The sequence below is a fragment of the Coffea arabica genome, chromosome 1c (assembly GCF_036785885.1).
Source record: "Coffea arabica cultivar ET-39 chromosome 1c, Coffea Arabica ET-39 HiFi, whole genome shotgun sequence".
Lineage (NCBI taxonomy): Eukaryota > Viridiplantae > Streptophyta > Magnoliopsida > Gentianales > Rubiaceae > Coffea > Coffea arabica.
Window position 1 is genome coordinate 39,987,045 of NC_092310.1, and position 15,217 is coordinate 40,002,261.

Consider the following 15,217-nt stretch of genomic DNA (forward strand, 5'->3'; position numbering starts at 1 on the left):
ATTTTTTTTATTATACAAAGAGGAGGGTACTTTCTCTAAAGTTTTTTAACTTGTTAAGTTGGTTTAATAGTGGGATTAATTGCCTAAAAAATAACTCTATGGGATAAATTGATAATGAGACTATAGTTTATGGGGGTAAAGTGATAATAACTTTTAAAGCTAAACTTGTCTTTTTACTTTAATTAATAAACTCCGTTAAGTTTGACTATTAGTCTTGGAGGTAAAGTGACTAAAAAATAACGTTAAGGGGGAAATTGATAGTGACATCAAACATTAAGAGGGTAAAGTGATAATAACCCTTTTCGTTAAGATTTAGTGTGTCTATTGGGATCCACCAAATGATAATGCTGATGTTGATGACAATGAAAAACTGCAGATGAACTAGAGTTTAATGGCTATCTATATGAATTGAATTAATTGGTTGTCGATTTCACATGTAGACGTGTTTTTATGAATAGAATGTGCTTGCTGATGTCTTCTGTTTCTTTAAGCCAAGTGACTTTTTATATTTCTATGCACCATATTCAACTTTATTTTGACGTAAACTGCTACCTTTTAGATATTAATAAAGAGATAGTCATCTAGAATTCGCCTTGATGAAGTGTTTGAATTATGTTGTTGTTTTTGGAGCATGAACACTATTTGGACATGAATCCACATTTTATACTACAATTTTTAGGTGTATATTTGATTATTGACCTAAAATATTTGAAACATTTTGTATGATTTGTCAAAAAAATAGTCAAGAACTTAATTTCAATATTACTAAAGTTTAAAAAATATAAAATAATTATGACATCATGATAATATTAACAGTTTCTGAAAACGGTCCAACTAATTAACACTTGTCAATAACATAATCGAACATGGTCAAATTGCTCCAATCCAAGTTTGACAACACTAATTCAAATATGTTGCAAAGTTAATGAGTTTTTTCTTAAAATTAATAAGTTAAATAAACATTGTGCATCCATGAATAATAAGAGGGTAACTAGGGCCTAAAGAGCTATTTGAATTGATCTTCCCGTCGCCATTCCTGTACCTGTCTTGCATCACAAATCACACATCACACCTTCACGCCTTCTACCAACCAAGAAAGTTTGAACGCAAGGGTGGGTGAAATACAAAGAAGGTGTACCAATCGGTGTTGTTGAGCGGCGTTTGCGTTCCGGCATGGAAAACGAAAGAATACTAATAAAAGGCATAAGTCGCCGCGTGTTGTGCACGTGACCTTCGTCAAAACGACTAAAGCAGCGATGCTCTCACGAGTCACGACACTTCTAAGTAAGAAGATCCCAACGCGCGTTTGATGGAAGGTGTTGGCACGCTCCACCGGATCCGGATAGTCCAGTTTATCAATCTGAACGTTGCTATCGAGGACCCGAGTACGAAACGAACAAAAGCGGGCCGATAGTTCTGATACGTTGCGCTCAAATTCATTAGCATGCAAGGTTAAATTCGCATTGGATTCTTGACACAAAAAAAAATTCGCAATGGATTTGAGGTTGATTATCCACTTGGAACAAAAAAGAATATATTTCGGATTGGAAAATTTATTTTAGAGATTATAACTTTTTACTTTTTAAGTAACTATTTTATTTTACATATATCACGTCGGAAAAAGTATTACAATTAATAAATTAATTTATTTTCTTATGTAATCTTCAATCCAAGCCAATTACCTGTATTTTGTCCATGTTTAACATGGAATAAACTTTTATTAGTGATTAGTTATGAATTGATACGAGGTATAAATAACTCATCAATAATACTTTTACATATATATTAGAAAATAATTATATTCCAAACTTTTAACTACCATATTAATTTCGAAACAAAAAATAGTACCATCTTTAACAACTTTTATGCATAAATTTAATATAATGTGTTAATGGTCATGAAAGGTTATAATGCATAAAAGAAGGAATAACGGTTATTTTTGAAATAGTAATTAAACTTTATAATGATTACACACCTATCGATATTCATTCTCAGTTAAAGGCAAAAAAAAAAAATGCATATTTATTTTCTCATTGAAGATTTATTAGTTTCTAAAACAAAGTCAATGAATTTACTAACGTAATTTTTAAATTCACATGAAGCAAAGTTACCATATATAGATAAAAATAATAATTTAAATTTATCAAAAGAGATAAAAGTTGTTAGACAAGAGAGAAATTATAACTATACTTAACCTATTCGTTGAACCGACTGCACATAGGTTTGTACAAAAATTTGATAAATTTGAAAAACACAAACAAAATACAATATTAATAGATTTGATGCTCCATAATTTATACACACACGAGTCTTCTATACACTGACAGTGTATGAACTATCATAATTAGATTCATGATACATGTGTAAAAATTAAATTCAAAATTCAAAATTTATTAGTTATTATTAATCCAAAACTGATAATGTATAAACTATCAGTGTATATAAGATCAATCATATACACACACAGATATATATATATATATATACATGTATGTATGTATGTATATATATATATGTATGTATAAGTATTTGCTGTATAGTTAACAGAATGTGTCATGATTCCTTAATCCCAAGTCTTATCATAGCCCTTTTGGATAAACGGTTAATTTTCAATCGAAACAATAATCATTCATTCACATAACAATAAATTTTTTCTAACTATATATTATGTGAATACACATTCATTAGCACATCTAAATTATACCTAATTTATTATGTGAATATACATAATTACAATTAGTGCACATCCTACGTTTAGACACTTTCTCAAATTAATCACACCTAAAAAAAAAAAACACCTGAGACTCTCTTAATGAATGCTCATTGAACACTCTTTAGCAAAGCCCTAACAAGAAATGTTTAGATTTGATTTAAAGTTTACTTGTATCTTTTTCGATAGGGTGATATTCAAGCTAATGAAATTGACATTCTATCTTAGGAAATCCCCTTTTGTGCTAAACAAAAAATGACCTATTTTCTATAATTGAAAATTTTTTTTGTACATCAGTTTTATCAAAGATTTTGAGAATTAGGTCAAGTATGGTAGAAAGTTTTAAACTTTTTTAGAAATCTTATCTAAGTGTTTAAACTTTGAGGAAAATTCTATTGCTCTCGTTGGGGCACTATTCACTCAATTTTTATCTCTAAATAATGATAGTTTTTAAAATTTTAATAATTAAAATTGTAACAATCTAAGGGTTCAAAGTAATTTCACCATACAACTGTGAATTTATCTTTCAGGTATGATATCCTAAAAAGAAGGTAGAATCTGCCAAACTTTGAATTTCATATACCTTGTAATGATTAAGTTCGGTTTTTATATTTTAATCGGAAGAGCTTTGATTGCCTTGAACTTTCTCCACTGATTAGCATTTCACATTCAAAGTGCGTTAAGCTTAATAAGGCGACAGTATTGAAAAGTTCAAGGCTGAAATACTTCCTCAAAATGATCATCAAACTTCAACATAATTTATTTGCGAATTTTGTATAAACAAGTTTATTGGAGTTATTGTGTTGATCTTCTCGGGTCTACTAATATTGAGTATATGCAAGTCTCGCATTCGAAAGTTTATCTGGAACTTGTGAATTCCAACAGTATATAAACCAAAAATATATAACTGCATGCTACATGAGGCTAATTTCTTAGAATATTTGTATAAAAAAAAACATCCGCCAAATGCACCTCTGACATGGATTTGTTCTCATTCTATACCTGCCATGCTGATTTAGCACGGCAGCAAATTAAATTTTACACTGTCAGAACTCTGCAAAATATCCGTGCGGTCAGCCTATGTCAGTCGCAGCCCTGCTGACTCAGCACGGCTGCGACTGACACAGACAGACATGACTGACTCCTGTGTTAGTCGCAGCAGTCAGCTGGAGCCGTACATAGTCAACACGGCTCCATCTGACATTCGAAAAAAAAATAGTTTAAACCAATTTATGTACAGTATTTACACATGGATTTCATTACTACTTATTGACCTTCAACCAATTTATGTATCATTACTACTTATTGAGCTCACTGAAGTTCTTGTTTTTACTACGCTGGAGCTCTAGGAATTGGGTTTGTCAATCATATAGCTGTCTACCATTTACTTTTCTCGGCATGCAGGGTGGTTAAGAAGAGCAAAGTTAGAAATTGGTCTCTTGCACTGATGCAGTTAAACATATGGTATATCATGTGTCCCAAGACTTTGCCTATTTTACCTACATTGTCTAGTTTAAATCTGCCTTTTATTCGATGCAAGTCTAGTCAAATCAACAAGTCTGGTTTCCAAAAATTCCTTCTTTGTCAGAAATCTAAAGCTTGGCTAAGCTCACGTAGCATATTTCTCCAAGAAGTGATTGTAAATCAATACCCTTGGCGAAACTCGAAGTCGAAATAGAATGGAGATGGAAAGGCAAGAGAGATAAGATGGAACAAAGCATCTGCTCTGGAGCTTATTTCTCCAGTTTAAGTCAAATTGATATCCTTTTTCCACCAGGAAGAAGCTAATTTGAAGTTACCAATCTTTCCAATTCATCAAAAACCTTTTCTGAAAAGAAGAACTTTTATTTGGATAATACAAGATTATAACTAACATCATATTTTGAACAATTAAGCCACCTTGATAGTGCACACCATCTGCAAGCAAGATGCCAAATGTAAGCCCTTAAGCTAAATAAGGATGAAAGATTCACAATGCCTCTTGTCGGCCTTTGTCACGCGCCTGACAGTCAAGTGTCAGGCACTTGACGCCCTTTTTTTTTGACTGGCTGTCTGCAGCCGTGCTAACTGGGCACGGCTGTTGATAGGCAATTAAAAAAAGTCAGTCCGTTTGGACTTTTTTTTTAAAAAAAAAGGATTCAACACGGCTGCCATAAAATGAGAAATACCCATGTCAGAGGTGCATTTGACGGATTTTTTTTTCCTATAATCTAAGAAATTAGCCGCTATATGACGTGCTGCAATACTTCTTTCCCTAATCATTTGAATTTTCTTGAGTTTCTGAGTGAAACTTTAGAATGGTATCAATTTACTAAAACATTCCTTCTGTGTCTACCAATTGCTCGACCACATATATTTGACTTTGGGAAAGAAAATCAACATTAATATGACATAGGCAATATAATTAATCCCAACATTGGAAAAATTTGGAAAAGAGTAATAGGAATGTCAAAAATTCATAAATAAAGTATAAGTTCTAGAGAATTAGTAGATAAGGTATGGGTTACTATTCATAAATTATAAAAATACATTTGTTGTAGGTAAAATTACTAATTTACCTTTATTTACACATAGTGGCGCTTGAATGTGCACATACATCAATTTGTAACCTACATATATGTGCATCATATGTGCACATTCGTGTGTGTATGTGTATGTATATGTGTGTGTCTATATACATACATACATACATATATATATATATGGATTTAAATGTGGAAATGTGGATATACACTTATACTTAGTAAGACACACATTATTTTTTATTAAAATGTATGTGTGAATTCAATAGAGTGCAGATTATTATGAGAGTAATTTAATTATTTAACAATAAATTTGTTAGTTATTTTAATTCAAAAACAGTAATCCATATTTCATTAACAAATTTTCTAAAACTAACACCCTACTTATAAACTTTCAATTTCCCTGTTCCCTCTTTTCAAATTTTCCCCTAAATATTTTTGGCTACTAAAATTTGACATACATACCAAAGGATGTATTCTATGTTTTCTTCATCTTCATTTGACATGAAAAATGCATTACAGTATATTTAAGATCATCAAACTTAATCAGTCTCAAGCATGCTAATTCACAATGCAATTTAAGGATTGAGGTTTTCAATAATTGTAAAAATTGGAAATAGTTTGTGGTGGTAATTTCACTATTTAAAAAAGTTAATGGTATGGACTGAAGGTTGGGAAAATTTTAGAAGTGTAGAAGGACTCACCAATGAACAGTATCTTTTATAGCCACATGCTGCTCTCTACTCTCTTGTTGTCTAAATTTACTATTTTCTTTTTTTTTTGTAAGAAAGAGATTGAAATTAACTAAAAATTAAAGTGTACACCTTCTAGTTTACAAAATGAGGAAGATAGAGTCCTCTAAGGTCCTCTTCTGATAATTTCAAAATACAAGGAGTACAAGTATAATTGTTGAATTCTTGCTCTTGCTTTGCACCTAATCTTGCCAAAAAATTAGCACACCTATTCACTTCCCTGTAGATGTTCTTAATAGAAACTACTTGAAAACTCTGCATAATGGTCTTGCAATCCAAAATAATAAGAAAGAGTTGATGAGTGTTAGCTACAGAGTTATTTAATACATCAATAATAACTTCGGCATCATGCTCAATTTGTAATTTTGATATGTTCAAGGATTTGGCTAGTATAGCCCATCTCTTAAAGCCCAAGGCACAGCAGCCAAGTTAGTTTTAACCCTCCATATTCTTGATGAATCCTCCTACCCATTCTCTATTATGATTGCCATTGATACCACTTGCTCTAGCATTGCAAGGATTACCCAAAGAAGCTCCGTCCGTATTAAACTTGAAAAACTAGGGAGCATGAGGCTCCCAACTGATGAGAATTTGTTGTTTTTCCTTTATACTTGCACAGCTTTTTGGCCTTAGGAATAGGAATTCTGATGCTAGAGAGAGTATCTTTCTTAGAGGAATTGTCCATTCAGACTGTGGTTCAAATACAATTTTGTTCCTTTGTTTCTATAAATTCTTGCATCCCAAGGCAACTAAGGTACCCCATTGGACTTGAAAGTAGGAAGAGTACTAGGAGCTTAGACAAGCATTCTTGAGTCTACTAGAGAATGATGGATTCTCATGAGACATGATATGTCTTGGAACTCCCATGCTATTCTAGAAGATCTTTGCTTTAGGACAGTTGAAGAGGACATGATTAGTGTCCTCTCTTGGATAGTTGCAAATTAGGCATGATTCTTCTTGGACAATTTTTCTTCTAAATAGATTCTATTTGGTGGCAATCTTGTCCATGCAAGCCATCTAGAGAAAATGCTTTATTCTGTTTCTGGCTATAACTTTCCAAGTCTAGTTGGGATTGTGTTCTTCTCTATTGTTCACTGCTCCTTTGGCCAATAACTCAATGTTGGATTTCATAGAGAAAACCCCATTAGGGTTTGCTTTCCATCTAGTAAGGTCTATTATAGTAGGAGTTAAAGGCCTAGGAATAACTTTAATAACCTCACTTATTTCCTGAGGAAGAGAATAGAAGAGCAGCTGAGGTTCCCAAATGATCCAAGTCCAAAGGCTTTGGATACTGGCATGTTTATTTCATCTCATCTTAGTGGGCAGCAATTACCTTTTTAAAGGGATCTAGGCTTGTCCCATCATTCCAAAATCTTATAGTATTTCCATCTCCAATGGTCCAGGCTAATCTTTTATTGTATAAATCTTCCCCTAATTTGAGATATCTTTTGTTCACTGACCCTCCTTTCTCCTTCAACACAATTTGTTTAGCTTTCTTGGAGGTTTCTTCGTTTATGTATTCTTTAGTCAATATTTTTTACCGCAGTCTGACTTTTTTTCCCTAAGTCTCTAGCACATCCTTGCCATTGCAGCCTTATTAATATCAGCTGTTTTCTTAAGTCCTAACCCCCCATTGACTTAGGTTTATTTATGGACTCCTAACCTACCAGGTGCAATTTTCTATGTGTATCAAATTATCTGCTACCTTATGCATTGTGTAGTCTCCAATTTATCCCTCAATTGTGAATACTCAATTTGCAGGAGATGGAATTTCTTTGTTGAAGAAGGAAAACCTCATTACATCTACCATCTTTTGCCTTAGGAACTATTCCATATAGTTCCAGTGAACTTTTAGTATCATTTGACTGTACCACTCACGTGGTTCGTTCTTTTCCATTCTAAAATAGTAGTGGACTAGCTTGAAGAGTTTTCCCTTTTTTTTCCATTTTTTTGGACCCAAATTAAATTTGACATCATTTTACTGTTGGGTTTTCAAGTTTTGAGATGTAGACTGCCTTCCATGGCTTAAGTTGGTCCAATTGTGCCTTCTCATGGATCATTGGTGAATCTGTTCCCCGATCAGCTTTAGAGGCAGGAGTATAGAGATGACAATTCTTTTTCACTTTATCCACTCTTCCGCAACTAAAATAAAAATAAATCCCTCATATTGAATTTTTGGATGAAATCCTCAATCTCAATTGTGTATAGGAATGGCTGATTAATATTAACTTGGACACACAATCTTGCAAACCTTCCTCTGGCAAATATTGTTGTGAGAGTATCAATCTTAAGTAAGATCCTAACAAGTTCCCTACCCTTTTCAGAAATTGATGGTCTTAATACTCGATGGGTAAACCTGGTAATCAAACTCAGATTACAGCAAAAGAGATGTTGTCTTTATCAGAGTAAAAATTTGGTTACCATGCTCTAATGGTTAGGAAGTGGATATTAATGACTAGGGTCCATTAATAATGTCATTCTAGTAGTCACCCATCTTAGTGAATCTAACCAAGATCCAATACTTCCATATTTCCTCATGGTTTCATAGTTCACGGATCTTTGCATCAGTATATTTGAAACCAAAACTTCTTCCAAAAGCTTTAATGATGACTAGCTACAAGATTCCATGGGGACCTCATTCTCTATTTCTCTGCATCCGAGAAGCTGATTTTCGATAATTCCCTTGCATGAACCACTCTAGGGCTTGACTCAGAACCTTCATGTTCGGTTAGGTCTGTAATGCCATACTCCACCCAAACATTAGAGACTGAGTTCGAATTCTTGCATTTTGAACGGCCAATATTGTTGTTTTGGTTACTAAGGAGAATTTGTTTGTACGAGATGTTAATGGGTTGGACACCAAGTTCGTTTATTGAAGAGCTCACGCTCTTCTAATACTTGTTCCATCAGTGTCCTATTTTGGAGAGGCTTGATGACACTGCAACTTTAATTTCCATAAAACAGTACCCTCATTGCATGACTGCTTGATATTCGCAGCAAAAGCTACTATTTTTGTGTATACCTTTTCTCAAGCAAATGGATCTCTTAATACCTGGTATAGGAAACACCCTTAAGGCCTAATTTTCATCCAAAATCCCACCCAAATTTTGTAGCCTTATATTTTTCCATAGTAATTTTTTATTTTTAGCTCAGTAAATTTCAGCTTTTATTTCTAGATCTGCATCCGCCAAAACCAAAAAAATGCATCATTCATAACTGAATTTTTCTTATTGGTGTTAGTACACTTAGATATCGCACTTAACCCATCATGTAAATATAGAGTAAATGAAAAAAATATGTCACCAAACTATTCCTGTTTACACGTTTATGTTACTAAACTTATTTTGGTAAAAAATGTCACTGAACTCTCAAATTTTGCTCTTTTCTACCATTTTGTCTAATTTTGGTGTTAAGGTAGATGGAAAGACTATGATGCGACGTGTACGCATAGAGCTTTTGGGGCAAAGTTGTCTGCACAAGTCCATATCTCACCAATGACAGAATGATAGTGATTCTTTGACTTCTAAGTTTACAAACTATAGCAAAAAACTTCTCCTTTTTCCAGCAAAATTGAACTACCAGATTGTTGGATTTTATGATGCAAGATCAAAGACAAAGTTGAGCGAGCAAGCAAGCAAATCGACTATTATCTGATGGCAATACAGTGGATTAAATGGAACAGGGACGACATTGTCAATTCGTACCTTCTGTATGATAAGAAAGAAGAAACCTACTTAATTTTGATTTAGATGTATGTTGAAGATGTGTAGTATCTGAAGTTAGGAGTATAAAGCGAAGCAATTTAAAGTATTTGAATAGCATTTATTGGGTTTAAAGTTGTCGTTTGTCTATAGTGGAGATAAAAGGGATAGGAGAAATTGTCATCCTTTTTTTGTCATCTGAATGGGTAACAAAGGGTCCTATAAGAGCTTAGTTTTTTTTGATAAATTGTGTGCAAAAACTTCAAATTTTTTGCACATTGTTTGACTAGGGCTATTGCATAAAGGGAATTTGTGCTTAAATTCTAAATAAATTTTGTGTGAACTTCAAGAATGCAATTTTATTTTTATCATATTCTATTAGCACAATGCTTGAGAGTTCTTTATTTTTAATTAAACTGCAACATGGATGTAGGATTCAAGAAGACAAATACAAGAGTTACATTGGAGGGGAGATTGATTATTTCGATATTTGTGATGCTGAGTCAATGTCAGTGCATGACATAAACAGAATGGTAGAGAGTTGTGGGCACTCCAACAGCATGTTGTATTACTATATTGATCCCATAAGTGATTTAACACATGGTCTAATGAAACTTCAAACTAATGAAAACATTAAAGAATTTTGTAGGTGGACGTATGAGTATAAGTTGATAGAAGTATATTGTGACCACATACACTTGAAAAAATATACGAGTTTTAGGAAAAAAAAAAGGCAGTTGGAGAAGGAAGCCCTAAAAAAGAAGTCATCTGTTGTAATAGAAGAGATCAAGCATGATGTTCCACTAGCTCCAACCAAACAAAAGAGGCCTTGTGTTATTAGAGAAAGAGGCAATAGGTAGGATGCTTTTAGCACTACATTTCGTGCTAAGCCAATTGCTACTTTGGGATGGAAGGAGAATACCATTGATGGAGGTGATAGTCATTCACAAAATATCTAGTGTGAAGGTGATGGTGAAGCAGAAAAGCAGCAAGATAATCACAATGGTGATGATTCATGCTTTGATAATCATAAGAACCTTGATGCTTATTCGGGGTATTGTAGAGATGAGAGCATGATGCAACATGAGTCTCAACTCCACATAGAGACCCAAACCGAAATAGTGAAAACTTGGAGAGTCAAGTTAATGATGAGCCAACTCGAACAGGAAAAGATGCAAATGGTAGAGCACAACCTGGGGCAGGAGAAGCTAGACCCTCTAGAAATAGCAAAAAGAAATCAATAAGAAGAAAAAGTCAAGCTTGTGAGCCTAGTGGTGGAGTTGAAACTGAAGGTGATCACAATCCACTGTTGGATGATATCGTGTATGTGGGACTTAACAGTGATCCAAGCTCATCAGATGAATGTGTCCAGTGACATATACAAACTTCAATGCAGCAAGGGATATGAGATGTCTACAGTTTTGTGTTGGGCAGAAGTTTGGGACAAAAAAGAATTCAAACAAACTATCAAAAATTACTCAATAATGGCCGGAAGACCTTTATATTTGTATACCAGTGGCAAGACAAGAATGAGAGCAAAATATAGAGATTCTTGCAAATAGTTTGTGTATGCATCCAAGGTACCAACTTTAGGGACATATTATTTTTTTTAAAAAAAACTTGAATGATGAGCACAATAACTACAGTCATGCCTAGAAAAATAAGAACATGAGCACTTCATGAGTTGCTAAAAGATATTAAAAGACAATTAGAGTGAACATGGACGTGCCAATTCAACAACTTATTTAGAGTATTAATGAGTAGCACATTTGTGAGATTACAATAAGTAAGGCTTACAAAGTTAGGATCCTAGTCCAAAAGATGATAAAGGGTCTACAAGTGAGCAATATGCTCATATTTGGGAGTATGCTAAAGAGTTTAACAAAAACTCATTCTGATACCACCACTAATATTGTATACTCTCCAAGAAGTGACTCTAATTGTAACCCAAAGTTCAAGAGATTCGATTGTTGTCTTGTGTGATGCCCCGACTTTTAGGATATTACGGTTTCTATATTTTATTTTTTTTTTGTTTTAAGACATTGTTTTGTTTTAAAGATTAGAAACCCTAAATTCTAATCAAAAGAAAAAAAACTAGTTTACTTGTGACTAACCGGTTTTCTTAAATCTCTTATATTTTAATCGAAACCCTAATTGTAAACAATGGAATTGTAAAATTCCTCACATTTTTCTTAAAATTCTCTTTTATTTGGAAATTATTACTTTCTAATAGCCTTACTCCCCAATCACACCACAATAAGTGTAAATGAATATAAAATCTAGGGGTTTTTTTCATTTTCAAGTTAGCGCGAATTAGGGTTTTTACGCCTTTTCATAGTGTGACTATCCGGTACAGAGGGTGGATCAAATTTGGTGCTTAAAAGTGAGTTTTAGATGATATTAAGTGTGTGATTAGAAGTGATAATAATAAGTTAGTTAATTATAAGATAAAACCCTAGTATACGCGATTTAAGAAAAAACGGGTTGAACCGACGGGTACCGTTTGTTACCGAGTGAGTGCACCACTTGAGCACTACTTTATTACCTTAATCTCTTTGCTATTAAGTGATTAATATCAGCCCCAAAATATCTTCAAGGCAGCTGAAATATTGGACAAAAAATTAGAGAGAAAAGAACAAAATTTGACTACCAATCAAAGTGTGACACTTGTCACCTTTGACCCAAATTCATTTCTATCATTTTTAACCTTCTTGAAGTTTCATTGAGCCTTCATTTTCTACCTAGCAGCCATGAGAGAGAGAGGGGGAAGAGTGAAGAGAGCTTTCCAATTTCCAACCTTGAATCCAACATTTTGAGTGAAAACAAAAAAAACTAAACCGATTAATCACTAGTTTAGAAGCTTGGGAAGCTTGAGGAATCAAAAAATTTCAAGGAGAAGTGGAGGATCCTTCTTGCAAGCTCTGGTTTTGAGGTAAAATGGCTGATCACTCTTTTCTTTTTCCCTTAATCATGTTGTAGTTGTTTAGTAACTTGTATTTGTAATTGTGATGCTTAAATCAAGGAAATTTGGATGATTGGAGTGATGCATTTGAGTTAGGGTTTGAATAATTCCCTTCTCATACTTGTTGTATGGATGGTAGATGATGTATGTAAGCTTGTATAAGAGGTTGTGGTAGTGATTTAAGCAAGAAATGAAGAGATTTCCCTTTTAAACCCCAAATTTCAGATTTCAGGAAATCTTATTTTCAGCTTTGCCCGTTTCTGTTTGCCTATGATAGAAGCCGAATTAGGCTTAGTATAAAACATGAAAGTTGTATAGAATGATGTTTTATAATTGCCTACAAAATTTTAGCTCAATCAGAGCAGGCTATCTTGTGAAATGACAAAATTGCCCCTACTGCCCTGTTTCTGTCAAAAATGATAATCAGCCTCTGTAAGTAGTTAGTTTGACCAGGAATATTACCGAATTGGTTGTTGATGTCTTCTTATGAATTATATCCTTGTATCTTAGCTTTCAAATGGCTTTAGAATTACCTGAATTGGAGTGGTGTGTGATGAGATATGAGTGAATGAATCAGGACTGCTAGTTGAATTTCACAGTAGGCTTCGAATTGGAAAATCTGGAGTTATTTTGGTAAATTTGACCTAGTTAGGGTGAGAACTGGAATAAGTAGTCTTCATAAAAGTTGTAGCTCTCTGCCTTAGCTTCGAAATAGTATAAATTTCACCCCAATATGATAAACGTAGCTTCGGTTGTGTCCGTTACGCAAAACAACGTCAAATCTATCTTTTGTTTCTTAACACAAACTCCATTTCCGCACATGTTCCTAACTTGATTTTGTACTTGTGTGACTTTGAGCCTATGGAATGGCTATTGAAATAGAGATTTTAAAGTTTTACAAGTGAGTATAAGTTTTACAAATAGTTTATTTATGTCCTTTGGTTTCAATGTACTTTTTTCACTACCAAAACCATATTTATATTTTGTACTAGTATTCAAATTTTCTTGGAATCACTTAAATCTTTGATAGTGAAACATAATGCGTTCTTTTGATTATATTAGGGTTCATCGGTGACTGACGGTATTATCCGGCAAGATATTTTGGATATTATTTTGCATAAATAGGTGAGTGTTTCTTGTTTGTTATATTTTCATTGACTATATGGCTTGTTCTTGACTATATGGCTTGTGGTGGATGTATGATTACATGTTCCATGTTAGCGATGACTGTTAAAACGAATTTTATTAGGCGAGTGTGTACTTTATCGCACTCGACCTAAATAAATGTGAAATTTTCAATGATTAAATGCTAGTTGCGCATGAATGTAAACCGTTTGGCTAAACTGGGCCCTTGCCCTTTGTTACCTGTCGACTTGAGCCAGAAGCGGATTCGGTCGGGCGATTTGGTGACCTTGGGTGAACGTTTGGTATACTCGAGTATTACCTTGTTGTCGGGTGAAACCTGGCAAACGTCCAGGAGGGGGTGAATGAAATGAACGAACGAATGTCAATGCAAATGAGGGGTTTTACTTACAAAAATGCATTTTCAAATGATTGGAGGAATAAGGGGAATGACAGGAGAACGAATGAACGAACGAATAAATGGCTCCCTGTGAGCCCGTATCCTTTTAATGAATGTGCTATTATCGCTTTCCATTGTAAATGTTTCTTGAATTATTGATACTCTATGTTTAATGTATTGAATTGATTGTTTGATTATGTGTTCTGAACCTCACTGAGCTTTTAACTCATCCCTTTAATTTTGTTTTCCTTAGTAGGGAAGGCGAGTCAGGACGGGAGTTTTGTATAGACTAGTCTAGACTAGTTTCTTGATTTTTTTGTAATGGTTCTCGCCCTAGTGCTTGGCACGGGCTGGATGTATGAAGAATTGAGAACCTTTGTATATTCGATGATTGTACTTCCTTTTGATATAGCAATATATATGAGTTTTGCTTTAAGTTTTGGATTATGGTTATACGAATTCTTGTGATTTTATTTCGGAATTGATTGAGATATGATTGAGTCCCGGCGAAAGCTGGATAGGCGGTCCGTCGAGCCCTTTGGTTCGCCTTAGGGTAAGGTGGGGCTATCACAAGACCATTAAAAAAAGGCTTTAGGAAGGGTTGTAGACCCATAATTGCACTTGATGAACGTTACATAAAGAGACAATACCCTGATCAATTGTTGATTACTATTGGGGCATATTCTAGTAATGGGTGATAGCCATTAGTTTGGGAAGTAGTTGAAAAGAAGGCAAGGGAGTAATGGTATTAGTTCTTGATATTGTTGATTGCGAATCTAGATTTAGCAGCTGTTGATAGGGAAATCATTTTCATATCAGACCAACAAAAGGTCAAGTGAACTCAGTTTCTTATTACTTTATGGATTACCTGGCCATTACTAACATTATAATCTACATTTATTAACAGGGTCTTGACAGTGCATTGCTGGAGCTTTTGCCATATGCTGAGTACAAATTTTGTGTCCAGCATATGTATAGGAATTTCAAGAAAAAAAAGCACTCAAGAAAGGTACTCAAAGAGAGGTTCTGGAGTATTGCATCAGCAAGT

At 33.9% G+C, this 15,217-nt stretch overlaps 1 pseudogene; it reads left to right on the forward strand.

Moving 5' to 3' along the window:
- The window catches only part of LOC113720562 (uncharacterized), a 36,260-nt pseudogene extending 25,200 nt beyond the window's left edge, over nucleotides 1–11,060 (forward strand).
- The last annotated feature ends 4,157 nt before the right edge of the window (nucleotides 11,061–15,217 follow it).